General features: G+C 47.3%; 1 protein-coding gene and 1 long non-coding RNA gene across 2 annotated transcripts in view; one reads left to right on the top strand and one right to left on the bottom strand.

The window, feature by feature from the left end:
• LOC144828803 (kinesin-like protein KIF20A) overlaps nt 1-15,520 on the bottom strand; it is a 412,946-nt gene that overhangs the window by 195,190 nt on the left and 202,236 nt on the right. The gene's annotated exons all lie outside the window — the stretch shown is intronic.
• Nucleotides 7,747-8,117, top strand: LOC144827277 (uncharacterized). The gene is made up of 3 exons (XR_013610112.1): nt 7,747-7,811; nt 7,906-7,987; nt 8,075-8,117. It is a non-coding gene; the product is annotated as an uncharacterized LOC144827277 (long non-coding RNA).

The raw sequence follows: 15,520 nt of genomic DNA, 5'->3' as shown, positions 1-15,520 counted from the left end.
AGGATGATGCTGAGCCTTTTTGCCCAATGGGGAATGAGGATAGCTTATGAACCAATCAGATGTCCTGACCCTCGTTCTAATGTGTCTTTTATCGAGTAAGCTTTGAATTTCCTTCTCTAATTTTCCTTGAAGATGAATCCGCATACTTTTGTGAATTTGTCCACTGGTTTGCCTGCCTCGTTTAGTGTTATTTGAAAAGATATGAATTTTCCAAGACCTTGAAACAACTGTGGATATTGTTGCATAATATGGTGTTCTATGCAATCCTGTGAGTCATGGATACAAGTTCCATGATTTGGGCAGTTCAACGGCTTAGCAAATATGGGGTTGGTATTTCACCTCTTTTAACACATGTATCTCCAGGGTCAGACTGGGATACAAAAGAGGAACGGGCACCAAAATAAAAGTGGCTCCCATTAGTGAAGCAGATAGCCAACAAACTGGTAGTACTAGAGAATTCAACAGTAAAAAGCGGCCCACCTGGCCAAAGGCAGGCACACCACTGGTAGAAAAATGGCCCACACACTCATCTGTCAGACCAGTCCATCAATCACTGCCTAATTGCTCTATAGGCCAGCCCGACCCAGTGTATCTTGTCATGAAGTTACATTTCCATAAGTGATCGTTTCCTCAAATTTCCCCAACTTTTCGGAAAGACTGCGTGCACCCCACTAAAATATGCGATTGTTGGATGGTAAGCATGAGCTTATCATTTGTTTGTCGTACTCAGCCATGCACATAGTTTTTCATATTGCCCCACTGTCCACTAAATAGATGCCAGGTCTTCTGCAACCTGCAACTGTACTGCGGCTGGTTTTTTTTGTTTCACAATTCTTTATTGGAAGATTAAGTAAAAACAGTGTATAGGGGAATGAGGGATGGAAAACATAAGGTACCATATGTGAAATAGTAATACTGGATGAAAAACACAGCACAAGATGAAATAGAGTGCTAGGTACCTAGCAAGTGGTGTTCCCATGAGGCAGGGGCCCTTGAAGGACAAGGAAGGGCAATACCTAGGAGGACACACGGGTTCACATCTGTGCACAGAATGGTCAGCAGGATGAGGGGGGTGCCAACAAAATAATTAATTACAAAAAGAAACAAACAGAAGAAATGCACACAGGGAATCCATACTCACCTCCACATGCCCGGGGTGGGAGGGTAGCCAGGGGTGAGAGAGGTGGGGGGAAGGGAAAGAATAAGGAGAGAAGGGGAAGAGAAGAAAATATGAGAGGCAAAGAAGAGATGTGGAAAAGACGGGAGTGGGAGAGGAAAATGGGGGGAACAAACCATCAGGACCTGGGAAAGATGGATGATGGGGCTACATCCTTCACAGTAAGAGTTGGGTCTATCAATTGAATAACCCTACCTCCCCATTCTTGGACATACTAAGGGTTTCTCTCCTAAGGAACACTAGAACTGCAGTCTGGGGGAGTCCCTTGGAATTAAGAGGCCTTCAAATAGGGGTAAATATTTAAATGATGTAATGGCAAGTTGGTCAGTGTCTGCGGGTACAGGAAAAAATTGTATCACGAGTAATCTGGGGATTCAGAACCTTAACCATGTTCTTTTTGTCTGTCCAGCCCTGTTACCGCAGCCATATCGGCTACTACAGCCAGTGTTTTTACTGAATACAGAATAATGTTAAAACTATAGCAGCAGCATGTGAACTTCTTTTTCATCCAAAGAATGAAGTAATATGTGCACAAACGTTTACATTTTTTAAGAAGTTTGTTAATTTATATTAATTACTTTTAGGGTATTACCATATGAGTAGAAAGAATTAAGGGGACTGTTTTTAGTGGAGTAATTTATACATATTGACTGCTGCTATGTTGGGAGGGGTGGGAAGTTTCTTTCGGGAATCATGGGGAACAAAGCAGAATAGACGTCTACTATTTTGGTAACCTATAATTGTTACTAACAAGAATGTAAATTTTGGATCTAGACGCAGACCCTTTGACTGTTTATTGATTATATTTTCTTGTAGTAATTTGCACATAATCTTTGCTGCTATACGGGCGTGGATTTTGAAGTAGCAATGGAGCATTTGCACAAAATCAAAAACATTTCTTCTACTGTTTTATGAATTGGTTTCATCCACAGTAGTTTTAATTATACTGAAATGTATGTATGTATTTTAGTGGATTTAGCTCTATGTTTTTTGTTTAATTGTAGTATTTCTGTATATAATTCAGGGCTATATTTTTAAGGAGAGTTTTCTGGACATCAAATGGAATTTTTGTTTTACAGTGCTGTACCCCAGCCATCTGGAACTATGTCCAGTATATGTATTTAAATGATTGTGGGTAAAGGATTAAATATGTATTAATTTATTTATTCGTTTTTTGATATAATGTGATTCAATCACAATGTAATTTTGTCTGTGGACTACGTTCGAGATCCAAATCTTAATAAATAATGGAATTGGGTAAATAGAGGGGTGGGCCAAAGACGAACAAAACACGGAGGGATGGAGAAGCTGCAGTTAGCGAGAAACTTTTTCTTACACTCTTGGGTTTCTAACATTACATTCCAGTGGGGAGAGAAGTTCAAACCCTTCTCCCTCAGTTGGCCACTCAGAAGGTTGTTAATGGATTAGGGGATAGACAATGGAGAGGAATGACTGGGGGAATGGTCCATGCCTACTTTCACTTCATGTAGCGTCCATTGGAATTGGGGGTATACAAGGAGCCATAAAGAGAGCAAGGGCTGTCCATAGGACTAGAGCGGTGACCTCTATCCACCCCTACAGAATGTTTCCGTCAGCACCTCCAAAAAAGGACATGTTCCTAGAGCAAAATGTGCAGCCAGGAACATCCTCTCTTTTCTCTTGAAGATCCAGTGTTATGAGTCCAGTTCTGTACATGTCTGTTACAGCACCGCTTAGTTTTCGCAAATATTTTAAAAACTGCCATTTATTCAGCAAATATTTTCAGGCCAGTGGCTGAAACCTTCTTTTCTTCAAGTATTAAAGTAAATAACTAGGGAGCATTTTATGCGTGCTGCTGTTTGAACTGCAACAATAAGATCCATGGAAAAGGTCAAATTAGCATGTTTTTGTACTTTAAGTTTTACCATGTACGCTCCTGACTATCGCCTCACGACTGTTTCACGTGTCAATATTTCTGATGAGCAGTAGGTGGAAAATTGGAACTGTGTATTAATAACCACGTCACATGTGCCACATTCATGTTTATCTGGCATTTTAGTCAGCAAGAATGTGTGACTGGAGCTTGTATCCTATATTGTAATTGCAATTGCATTTATATAGCGCTTATTACTACCCCTGACGAGGCGTTGAAGCTTTCTTTGGCGAGAAGCATTCTACTCCGGGACCCAAAAGAATTAGTGATGGATTAGTATAGGGAAGTATGAGTAGGGTATCAGTATTGGTATAGGGAGGTGTTAGACCTGGCATCATTGGCATGAGTCTCTCCTCCATTTTTTCTGTTTGCCTCCTCTGTTTACGATGTTTTTGCTGGTATATGCTTTGGGCACTGTGCCACTGCTGATCAGTGCCACAGTGCAAGTGCTCCCTATGTGAAATTGCTGTATTGATTGACTTCCATGTTTGGCTTATTTGGTTTACTATCAGTCCCTAGTAGAGTGCACCAGGAGTGCCAGGGCTTGTAAATACAAATGCTGCTAGTGGGCTTGCAGCACATGTTGTGCCACCCACAAGAGCGGCCTAGTAAAAGTATGTCTGAAGGTCTGCCATTGCCAGACCACGTACAGTCTGACTGTCACGAGGACTGCGCACGTACACCTACTTGCCAGTCCCTAAACCTTCCCTTAACTTCATGTTAGTCACCCCTATGGTAGGCCCACGGGCAGGGTGCATTGTAAGCATAAGGTAGGACAAGCCTGACAAGGTTGGCATGTACTAATAGTGAATTACATCCATAGTCGTTTTTCACTATTGTAAGGTAGCCTGCTCTCCATCAGTTAGAATGGGCTGCCAGGATTATTAATGTTATAATCCTAGCGGGCTCGGGGAGCATGGTGCAATGTCGAGTTTGGTATCCCTGAACTCAGGGTTTAATAACGCATCCGTTTGTGTGGATGGTTTTTGGACTCTGTGTTTGAAAATAGCACTTTTAGAAAGTAGCTATTTTCTTGTCTAACTGTCTACCGGTCTCTGCTGGTTCTGGTGTGTGTGTGTGACAGGAGCTGGGTGGCTCCAGAGAGTCTGAATGAGTCAGTGTGGGATGAGTGGGGCATTTGCATTGAGAGTAGGGGAGAGTAGCTCTTGATAGCCTGCCCTGCCTGATACAATGTTGGCTCCGCCCCCCTGCCAGGCGACTGATGACTCTGTGCTTGCCTGGGACTTCCCTGGCCCGCCTCCTGCCGGGCAACTGATGGCCCTGCCCCTGCCAGTAACAATGCTGGCTCCGCTCCTGCTGAGCGGCTGAGGACTCTGCCCTGCCCAGTGAATAGGCCAGGTGCTCTGGCCTGGCAACACCCACAACAAACCCAGGATGGGGGGAAATTCCCCTGCATGGACAAAGGGATCAAAGCCAAAAAGGGGTATAAGAGAAGGACCCCTGAACCAAGAAATCAGATCACTTCTGACAAGGAAACCTGAACCAAGGACAAGAAGCCTGCTGATCTAAGGACTGCCTACCCCTTCTGCCAGAGTGCTGTTTGTTGGGGGAATCCTGCATTGCTTCTTTATTTTTGCCAAGGAACCAGGAGAGAGGAACTTTTGTGTGTACTCTCACTCTTTGCTGAGAAAATCTCCAAGGACTGGAAGAGTGCCAGTCTCCTGTTGAAGTCACAGGGCTAAAGGACTTCATCTGCTTAAAGTGCTATTTGCTGGAGTTTGTGAATCCAGCACCTTTGAAAGAATCCAGCAATCTCGACGCCGCCGGACGCCGCCGAATCCAGCTCGACATCGTGAGTAACGGCTCCAGTGTCCCGCTTCCTCGACGCCGGCCGCCGGGCCCGATCGACGCCAGCAGCAACGCCAGTGAGTAGTGAGTTCGGCTCCAGCTCCAAGTGACCCCGTGTCTGCACCGCCGCTGATCGCATCGACTTCGAGCCCTCTCGACGCCGTGAGCGCTGCTCACTCTTGCAACATCGACATCGACGACGCCGTATCCTGCTTCATCCCGTGAGCGCTGCTCCCGCCTGACTTCGGTCGACGCCGCTGCAGATCGCCCCGACTCCGAGGCCCGATCGACGCCGAAGACGCGACGCCGGACATCTCGACGCCGCTGATCATCGAGTGCTTCACTTTTCCAAGGTACTGTGTTGTTGGGGTCTGTGCGACTCTGGGCTCGACGTAGCGCTCCTCGCGGTCGACGCCGAACCTTTGGATTAACTTTGCCTCGACGTCGTGTGACTCCCGTGTGGGTTACATTGTTGCCAAGAACTGTGTTTTAGAGAAGAAGAGTTGCTTTTGATACTAAAGACTTTGTGCTAAGAAGAAACCGTGCTTGAACTATTATTTTTCCTTCCAAGAGTATTTATTAAGACTGTGGTATATTTTTGTCGTTATTTGGTCTTGTGCTAAACCTTATATAAAAATACTTATTTTTATAATACTACTGTGTCGTGTCCATTTGTAGTGTATTCACTTTATTACTGTATGTGGTCATAAATGCTTAACGCACTGCCTCTGAGATAAGCCTGTCTGCTTTGCCAAGCTACCAAGGGGGTGAGCAGGGGTTATCTAAGTGTGTGATCTCCTTGCCCTGACTAGAAAAGGTGTGTCCCTATTTGTCAGAAGTGTATACCTCTGCCAACTAGAGACAGCCGCTTCTAACATTGGTGGGTCAGCGGTGGGATTTTGAACTTTGCATTTATGACCCATGTGCAGTGATTAGTGTGCGCTACATAGTGAAAGCAGACCATAGCGCAGCCACAATCTGTTTTGGTTGGATATTCTATTTTTGTTCTCCGCTTTTCCTGAAGCTTGATTTTTGAAACTGCCAGTTTTAACCATGAGTGATACCGGAGTCACTCCCCTTGTTGTTGTTGTGGAGGAATTTGATAGAGCCAAGATAGGGACATACGAAAAGAAGCAACTGCAATACTTTTGCAAGCAGTTTCAAGTTCCTACCAAAGGCATCTCCCGGAAAGGAGACTATTCCAAAGCATTGGAGGCCTCGTTAGAGGCCAGAGACCCCTCTGCCCCGGTGGTGGTACCGACAGAGGAAGGGGAGGAGGAAGTGCCCGTGACTGGGCCTGTATCCCCTCCTGGCAGCAGTGTTTCCTCCAAAGGTCTTTCCCCTGAAGAAAGAGAAGAAAGGGCGAAGGAGCGAGCCTACAACGTGGAAATGGCAAAACTTAAGATAAATGGGCAGTTGGAGATAGAGAATGCAAGAGGCAGGAGAGAAGCTGATTTGGAGATCAAAAGATTAGAGTTTGAAAGAGAGAAGCTAGCTTTTGAGCGTGAGAAAATGGTGAGGGACATGGAGCTCAAAGCTAAGGAGTTAGAATTGAATCCCTCTGGTGGCAGCGTCCCATCTGTGCCTGCAGAAAGTAGGTTTTATTTTCCCAAAGATGTGATCAAAGATTTTCAGAAGAATGAGGATATTGGTCAGTGGTTTAAAGCATATGAGTTAGCATTGTTGGCCCACCGGGTCCCTGAGAAGGATTGGGGAGCGGGGTTGTGGGGTCGCTTTGTGAATGAGGGAAGAGATACCCTGTTAGACATGCCTGTTGAGAATAGGACGTCTTATGCTCATATGAAAGATGCTTTAATGTTAAGGTATGAATCAACAAAAAACAAATGCCTATACTGATACTGTTTAACAAAGATTTTGCCTCCAGAGCAAAGAACGTTTATCCAAGCTGGGAAGTGCTTATAAGTAGCCTTTTATTAAATTATCTTAGTCCAAAAAACACAGGGGTATATTTGTATTAGTCATATACATTGAGAACAAAAGCAACACTTTTACATACACTGAATACAATACGGACAAAAAAAGGGGGAATAAATTTTTAAAAAAACAATTCAACAAACATACCAAAGTCAGTCGTATCACAATCATACCTTACCATTCATACATGAAAAACATACAAAAGCAAATACATACACGATTAAATAAAAGATAAATAATCATGTAATGTATTAGGTCTGCTGCAGTCTATACAATTATATACACAATAATATTTACAAGTATAATTCCAAATGAATCAGAAAAATCAAATATCAACTTGAAATATATACAGCAATTTTTTGTACGCCAGTAATGTGACACTGTATTCACACTAAAGGACAAAAACCTATAAAAGGAAAGCAGACACTGAGCATGGAACGGCCTACGCGTTTCAAATCCCAGGGTTTTTAGCCGGGATTTTCGTCAGGGCCAGGTCATTCAAAAAAGACAAACAGCCATCGCTAAGACAGATGATGGGATTACCACCGATCACAGGCCACCACAAATGTGGCACTTGCCTCTGCTGCGAATTGACCGTCGAGGGATCCCTCTTCCAACATCGTGGGATATCATGGAAACACGACAGTTTCAGCAACTGTAGAACTAAATATGTCATATATGGCATTACCTGTCCGTGTAAAGTTTGACACAGCAGTCAAAGGACTTAATGAGATTTCAGAGATATATAAGCTTTAACTTAGGAGTTATAATATCATACAATGAATTTATGGGACGCTACACATGCGCAATCTATACTACACCAGGAAATGCCCTCTCGGCCCGTCTTTGTTCCACGCATGCGCATTAGCGTGACATATATTGAGCAGCCCTGCAAAGTTTCCCTACTCTCCACGCATGCGCGGGAGAACAGTGCTACAGGGGACGCCGATTGATTGAGAACAACGGAGCTTTATGCCGGTAAGCCTGAACAGGACTGGGTTGTTTGTGAAATATGCCCACAGTAAACTGGTACATGGAATAAACGAGCCTTTCGTTTTTTCCTTTCAAACAGAGGCCGTTTTTTCGGAAGAAATTGATTCAATTCTGTACTCGTACTGTCCTTGTTCAAGGACGCATTTGACCATAACTGGCTGGTAAGCATTCTACAACCCCGTTTTGGTTTGGTCTATGAGCCCTGTACCCGATCACGCCACACTAAAACGAACGTTGCTCTGTTACAGGCCCCCTACTTGAACTTGCAACAACACAAGATACCGTTAAGGTAAACTTTTTTCTGGAACATGGCAAATCTCATTTCATTGCGTGTTTTTCAGCTCACTCATACAGTCCTTTGCATGTTGTTCTTTTCATCACACAGGTTTTACTCCTTCCCTGGATACTTTCCATAGTGGTAAGCAGAAAGCTCCTTGGGTGTTAATGCTGTAGAGTGTTCTTGATATTCTATTATAATAGTTTTGTAGATCCACACGATAGAATTCTTTTTCTCTCTTTTTCTTTAGAATGACCTGGCCCTGACGAAAATCCCGGCTAAAAACCCTGGGATTTGAAACGCGTAGGCCGTTCCATGCTCAGTGTCTGCTTTCCTTTTATAGGTTTTTGTCCTTTAGTGTGAATACAGTGTCACATTACTGGCGTACAAAAAATTGCTGTATATATTTCAAGTTGATATTTGATTTTTCTGATTCATTTGGAATTATACTTGTAAATATTATTGTGTATATAATTGTATAGACTGCAGCAGACCTAATACATTACATGATTATTTATCTTTTATTTAATCGTGTATGTATTTGCTTTTGTATGTTTTTCATGTATGAATGGTAAGGTATGATTGTGATACGACTGACTTTGGTATGTTTGTTGAATTGTTTTTTTAAAAATTTATTCCCCCTTTTTTTGTCCGTATTGTATTCAGTGTATGTAAAAGTGTTGCTTTTGTTCTCAATGTATATGACTAATACAAATATACCCCTGTGTTTTTTGGACTAAGATAATTTAATAAAAGGCTACTTATAAGCACTTCCCAGCTTGGATAAACGTTCTTTGCTCTGGAGGCAAAATCTTTGTTAAACAGTATCAGTATAGGCATTTGTTTTTTGTTGATTCAGAATTTTGGCTCAGCCTTGCTGATTAAGAGCCAACCCAAGGTGTTCTTAGGTTAATGTTAAGGTATGGCCTAACCCCAGAAAAGTACAGACAGGCCTTTAGAGAATGTAAGAAGTTGCCTGGTACCACGTGGGTGGAGTATGTGTCATATTTTTGCAGAGCCATGGATGGTTGGGTAAAGGGCAGCAAAGTGGAAAGTTATGATGCTCTTTATGATTTGTTTGCTTGGGAGCACTTGTCTAATAACTGTTTTCCAGAGCTGCGCCAGCACCTTATTGATAGCAAGATATCTAACCCTAGAAAACTTGCTGAAGAGGCGGACCGCTGGGTCAGTACCAGGGTCCACAAGGGTCCAGTGGGAGACTCAGCCAAAGGTGGGCAGGGTCCCCAGCAGAAGAGTGGGGGGGACAAGGGTAAACAGAAGGAGTCCCAGAAAGGGCCCCAAAGTAATCCCCAAGGGAACCAAGGGAAAGGTTCCCAGCCTCCCCCTGTGAAGAAATCAGAGGCCCCGCCAGGTAAACCTGGTCATAGGGGCCCACTGACCTGCTTCGTTTGTAAGCAGGTAGGACACCGTTTTTATGACCCTCAGTGTCCCTTGAAGAAGTCTGGTGCACTACCCAGTGCACCACCCCGTCAGTTGGCTAGTGTAGCTCTGGGAGGGGAGGAGATGGTTGCCCATGGTGGGGAGGGTCCCGCAGAGATGTCCCTGGTCTCTCTAGGAGACATGGAATTGGTCCCGCCACCCCCTCTGCCTAGTAACACTAAAAAATATAGGCAGTGGGTGACCATTAATGGCCATAGAGTGGAAGCTCTCCGAGACACCGGAGCGAGTGTGACAGCTGTCAAGTGTCACTTGGTGTCCAGAGAGCAGGTTGTTCCCCACGCATTCTACCCTGTGATAGCTGCTGACAACTCCCAGAAAGAGTGTGAGGTAGCTCAAGTTTCCTTTGAATGGGGGGGAGTTTCGGGTACTCTTCAGGTTGCTGTGAGGCCCGCCATGCCTGTTGATTGTCTCCTGGGCAACGATTTAGAAGACTCCCCTTGGGCTAAGGTGGAGAGGGAGACACATTTGAAAATGTTGGGTGTGCCAGAGTGGGTGTGTGCAACCACTCGATCCATGACAGCAAGTAAGGGTGTTGATGGGGTTCTGGAGCCTGAAAGTATGGCCCAGGACCCAGCTGTGAAGAGAAGAGGCAGGGGGCGCGGGAAACCGTCCCCCGTAGTTCCCGTGGTCCAGGAGGAGGCAGACCTCGAGGGGGATGCCCTGGAACCCACAGGTGAACAAGTTGCCGAACTGGGAGACCTGCCCGAGCTGACCCATTGGCAGCAGGATGGTGGTCCCTCCAGGGAGGAATTCTGTGCAGAACAGAAAGTGTGCCCTTCTCTTGTGGGTATGAGGCAGCAGGCCTCAGCCCAAACCTCAGGTGATCAGTCGGGGTCACATTTTGTGTACTGGGAGAACGACCTCCTGTATAGCGAGCCTAAGGCTGCTGAGCCTGGGTCAGCCCGTGTGCTGGTGGTACCCCAGCGCTTCAGAGCCTTCCTACTGGGTTTGGCTCATGACGTTCCTTTAGCTGGACATCTGGGGCAAGACAAGACCTATGACAGGCTTGTCACCCATTTCTATTGGCCTCAGATGCGAAGGGACACAGATGTCCATTGCAAGACCTGTCAGACTTGCCAGGCAAGTGGGAAAAGCGGGCGGAAGCAGAAGGCTCCCCTCCAACCTTTTCCCGTGGTCAGTACCCCCTTTGACCGGGTGGGGATTGACATTGTTGGGCCACTGAACCCCAAGACAGCCCTGGGCAACAGGTTCATCCTGGTCTTGGTGGACCATGCCACACGGTACCCGGAAGCCATCCCTCTCAGAACAGTGACTGCCCCCGTGGTGGGACGGGCACTAATGGGTGTTTTCTCTAGAATGGGGTTCCCCAGAGAGGTGGTGTCAGACCGGGGCACCAACTTCATTTCCAACTATATGAAGTCTCTGTGGAAGGAGTGTGGGGTAACTTATAAGTTCACCACTCCTTACCACCCTCAAGGTAACGGGTTGGTTGAAAGGTTCAACCGTACCCTTAAGGGCATGATTATGGGTCTTGAAGAACCAATGAGGCGTAAATGGGACGTCCTCTTGCCATGCCTGTTGTTTGCTTACCGTGAGGTGCCACAGAAGTCTCTAGGGTTCAGCCCCTTTGAGCTTTTGTATGGTCACCCGGTAAGAGGACCTTTAAGTCTGGTCAAAGAAGGCTGGGAGCAATCTCCCAGGAAACCTCCCCAGGATGTGTACAGTTACATGCTGGCCTTTAGGAACCAGACTAGGCGCTTCAGGGATCTTGCTCAGGCAAATCTGGAGGCCAGCCAGGAGGAGATGAAGCGGTGGTACGACCAGAGGGCCACTCTGGTAGAGCTTCAGCCTGGACAGAAAGTTTGGGTCATGTCCCCTGTGGAACCTTGTGCGCTCAAGGACAGGTGGACTGGACCATTCGAGGTTGTGGAGAAGAAGAGCGATGTCACCTACCTGGTGGATTTAAAGTCTCCCAGGAACCCCTTGCGGGTCCTGCATGTCAACCGGTTGAAGCCCCACTTAGAAAGGTCCGAAGTGGGCATGCTCCTAGCTACAGATGCTGGAATGGAGGAGGAGAGTGAGCCTCTTCCTGACCTCCTGTATGCCAAAGAGCAAGATGGGTCAGTGGATGGTGTTGTCCTCTCTGACACACTGACCCCTGAACAGCAGCAGGATTGTCGCCATTTGTTGGGGCAATTCCCTGATCTGTTTTCCTTGATTCCTGGTGTTACTCAGTGGTGTGTCCATGATGTAGACACCGGGGACAGCACTCCTGTCAAGCACAAGGCTTACAGAGTGACTGACAAGGTCAGAGCATACATCAAGGAGGAGGTCTCCAAGATGTTTGCCCTAGGGGTGGTTGAGTCCTCTAGCAGTCCTTGGGCCAGCCCCGTGGTCTTGGTTCCAAAGGCTGCAGCGCCTGGTGCTTCACCGGAACTTCGGTTCTGTGTGGATTACCGAGGACTCAATTCAGTCACCAAGACTGACGCGCACCCCATCCCCAGAGCTGATGAGCTCATCGATCGGTTAGGGGCTGCCCAGTATCTTAGTACGTTTGATCTAACGTCTGGGTACTGGCAGATCGCCTTGACCGATGGGGCAAAAGAGAGGTCAGCATTCTCCACACCAGATGGGCACTACCAGTTCCGGGTTATGCCCTTTGGGATGAAGAATGCCCCTGCCACCTTCCAGAGGTTGGTCAACCAGGTCTTGGCTGGGCTGGAGGATTTCAGTGCCGCCTACCTGGACGACATCGCAGTGTTCAGCGCCAGCTGGGAAGAACACTTGTGCCACCTCCAGGAAGTGTTGTTGGCCCTGCGCAGAGCAGGCCTCACAATCAAAGCCAGTAAGTGCCAGATTGGGCAGGGTTCAGTGGTGTACTTGGGGCACCAAGTAGGGAGCGGCAAGGTGGCCCCCCTGCAACCCAAGATTGATACCATCCTGGCATGGGCACCGCCCAAAACCCAGACTCAGGTGAGAGCCTTCTTGGGTCTCACGGGTTACTACAGGAGGTTTGTCAAGGATTATGGTAACATTGTGCACCCCTTGACTTCGCTGACTTCCAGGAAGCAGCCACGACTTGTGAACTGGACTGACGCCTGTCAGACGGCCTTTGACACCCTGAAAACTGCAATGTGCACAGCACCCATACTCCAGGCACCCGACTTTTCTAAAGAATTTGTTGTCCAGACGGACGCTTCAGAGCATGGCGTGGGGGCTGTTCTAGCTCAGGTGAATGAAGAGGGCCGAGACTTACCTGTAGCCTTCATCAGCAGGAGGTTACTCCCCAGGGAACAGAGGTGGAGTGCGATAGAAAGAGAAGCATTTGCTGTGGTCTGGGCACTGAAAAAGCTGAGACCCTACCTGTTTGGGACTCACTTCCGGGTGCAGACAGACCACAGGCCCCTCAGATGGTTGATGCAGATGAGGGGTGAGAATCCAAAGCTGTTGAGGTGGTCCATTTCCCTACAGGGGATGGACTTCACGGTGGAACACCGCCCTGGCACAGATCACGCCAATGCTGATGGTCTGTCCAGATTTTTCCGCCTTAGTGATGAGGACTCCCTAGGGTAAGGGTAGTTCTCCCCACATTTCAGCTGGAGGGGACACGTGTTAGACCTGGCATCATTGGCATGAGTCTCTCCTCCATTTTTTCTGTTTGCCTCCTCTGTTTACGATGTTTTTGCTGGTATATGCTTTGGGCACTGTGCCACTGCTGATCAGTGCCACAGTGCAAGTGCTCCCTATGTGAAATTGCTGTATTGATTGACTTCCATGTTTGGCTTATTTGGTTTACTATCAGTCCCTAGTAGAGTGCACCAGGAGTGCCAGGGCTTGTAAATACAAATGCTGCTAGTGGGCTTGCAGCACATGTTGTGCCACCCACAAGAGCGGCCTAGTAAAAGTATGTCTGAAGGTCTGCCATTGCCAGACCACGTACAGTCTGACTGTCACGAGGACTGCGCACGTACACCTACTTGCCAGTCCCTAAACCTTCCCTTAACTTCATGTTAGTCACCCCTATGGTAGGCCCACGGGCAGGGTGCATTGTAAGCATAAGGTAGGACAAGCCTGACAAGGTTGGCATGTCCTAATAGTGAATTACATCCATAGTCGTTTTTCACTATTGTAAGGTAGCCTGCTCTCCATCAGTTAGAATGGGCTGCCAGGATTATTAATGTTATAATCCTAGCGGGCTCGGGGAGCATGGTGCAATGTCGAGTTTGGTATCCCTGAACTCAGGGTTTAATAACGCATCCGTTTGTGTGGATGGTTTTTGGACTCTGTGTTTGAAAATAGCACTTTTAGAAAGTAGCTATTTTCTTGTCTAACTGTCTACCGGTCTCTGCTGGTTCTGGTGTGTGTGTGACAGGAGCTGGGTGGCTCCAGAGAGTCTGAATGAGTCAGTGTGGGATGAGTGGGGCATTTGCATTGAGAGTAGGGGAGAGTAGCTCTTGATAGCCTGCCCTGCCTGATACAATGTTGGCTCCGCCCCCCTGCCAGGCGACTGATGACTCTGTGCTTGCCTGGGACTTCCCTGGCCCGCCTCCTGCCGGGCAACTGATGGCCCTGCCCCTGCCAGTAACAATGCTGGCTCCGCTCCTGCTGAGCGGCTGAGGACTCTGCCCTGCCCAGTGAATAGGCCAGGTGCTCTGGCCTGGCAACACCCACAACAAACCCAGGATGGGGGGAAATTCCCCTGCATGGACAAAGGGATCAAAGCCAAAAAGGGGTATAAGAGAAGGACCCCTGAACCAAGAAATCAGATCACTTCTGACAAGGAAACCTGAACCAAGGACAAGAAGCCTGCTGATCTAAGGACTGCCTACCCCTTCTGCCAGAGTGCTGTTTGTTGGGGGAATCCTGCATTGCTTCTTTATTTTTGCCAAGGAACCAGGAGAGAGGAACTTTTGTGTGTACTCTCACTCTTTGCTGAGAAAATCTCCAAGGACTGGAAGAGTGCCAGTCTCCTGTTGAAGTCACAGGGCTAAAGGACTTCATCTGCTTAAAGTGCTATTTGCTGGAGTTTGTGAATCCAGCACCTTTGAAAGAATCCAGCAATCTCGACGCCGACGGACGCCGCCGAATCCAGCTCGACATCGTGAGTAACGGCTCCAGTGTCCCGCTTCCTCGACGCCGGCCGCCGGGCCCGATCGACGCCAGCAGCAACGCCAGTGAGTAGTGAGTTCGGCTCCAGCTCCAAGTGACCCCGTGTCTGCACCGCCGCTGATCGCATCGACTTCGAGCCCTCTCGACGCCGTGAGCGCTGCTCACTCTTGCAACATCGACATCGACGACGCCGTATCCTGCTTCATCCCGTGAGCGCTGCTCCCGCCTGACTTCGGTCGACGCCGCTGCAGATCGCCCCGACTCCGAGGCCCGATCGACGCCGAAGACGCGACGCCGGACATCTCGACGCCGCTGATCATCGAGTGCTTCACTTTTCCAAGGTACTGTGTTGTTGGGGTCTGTGCGACTCTGGGCTCGACGTAGCGCTCCTCGCGGTCGACGCCGAACCTTTGGATTAACTTTGCCTCGACGTCGTGTGACTCCCGTGTGGGTTACATTGTTGCCAAGAACTGTGTTTTAGAGAAGAAGAGTTGCTTTTGATACTAAAGACTTTGTGCTAAGAAGAAACCGTGCTTGAACTATTATTTTTCCTTCCAAGAGTATTTATTAAGACTGTGGTATATTTTTGTCGTTATTTGGTCTTGTGCTAAACCTTATATAAAAATACTTATTTTTATAATACTACTGTGTCGTGTCCATTTGTAGTGTATTCACTTTATTACTGTATGTGGTCATAAATGCTTAACGCACTGCCTCTGAGATAAGCCTGTCTGCTTTGCCAAGCTACCAAGGGGGTGAGCAGGGGTTATCTAAGTGTGTGATCTCCTTGCCCTGACTAGAAAAGGTGTGTCCCTATTTGTCAGAAGTGTATACCTCTGCCAACTAGAGACAGCCGCTTCTAACAGGAGGTACGAGTTAATTTGAG

The sequence above is a fragment of the Lissotriton helveticus genome, chromosome 4_1, assembly GCF_964261635.1.
Source record: "Lissotriton helveticus chromosome 4_1, aLisHel1.1, whole genome shotgun sequence".
Lineage (NCBI taxonomy): Eukaryota > Metazoa > Chordata > Amphibia > Caudata > Salamandridae > Lissotriton > Lissotriton helveticus.
The sequence above is the reverse complement of the archived record's forward strand: the minus strand, read 5'-3'. Positions and strand labels throughout refer to the sequence as shown.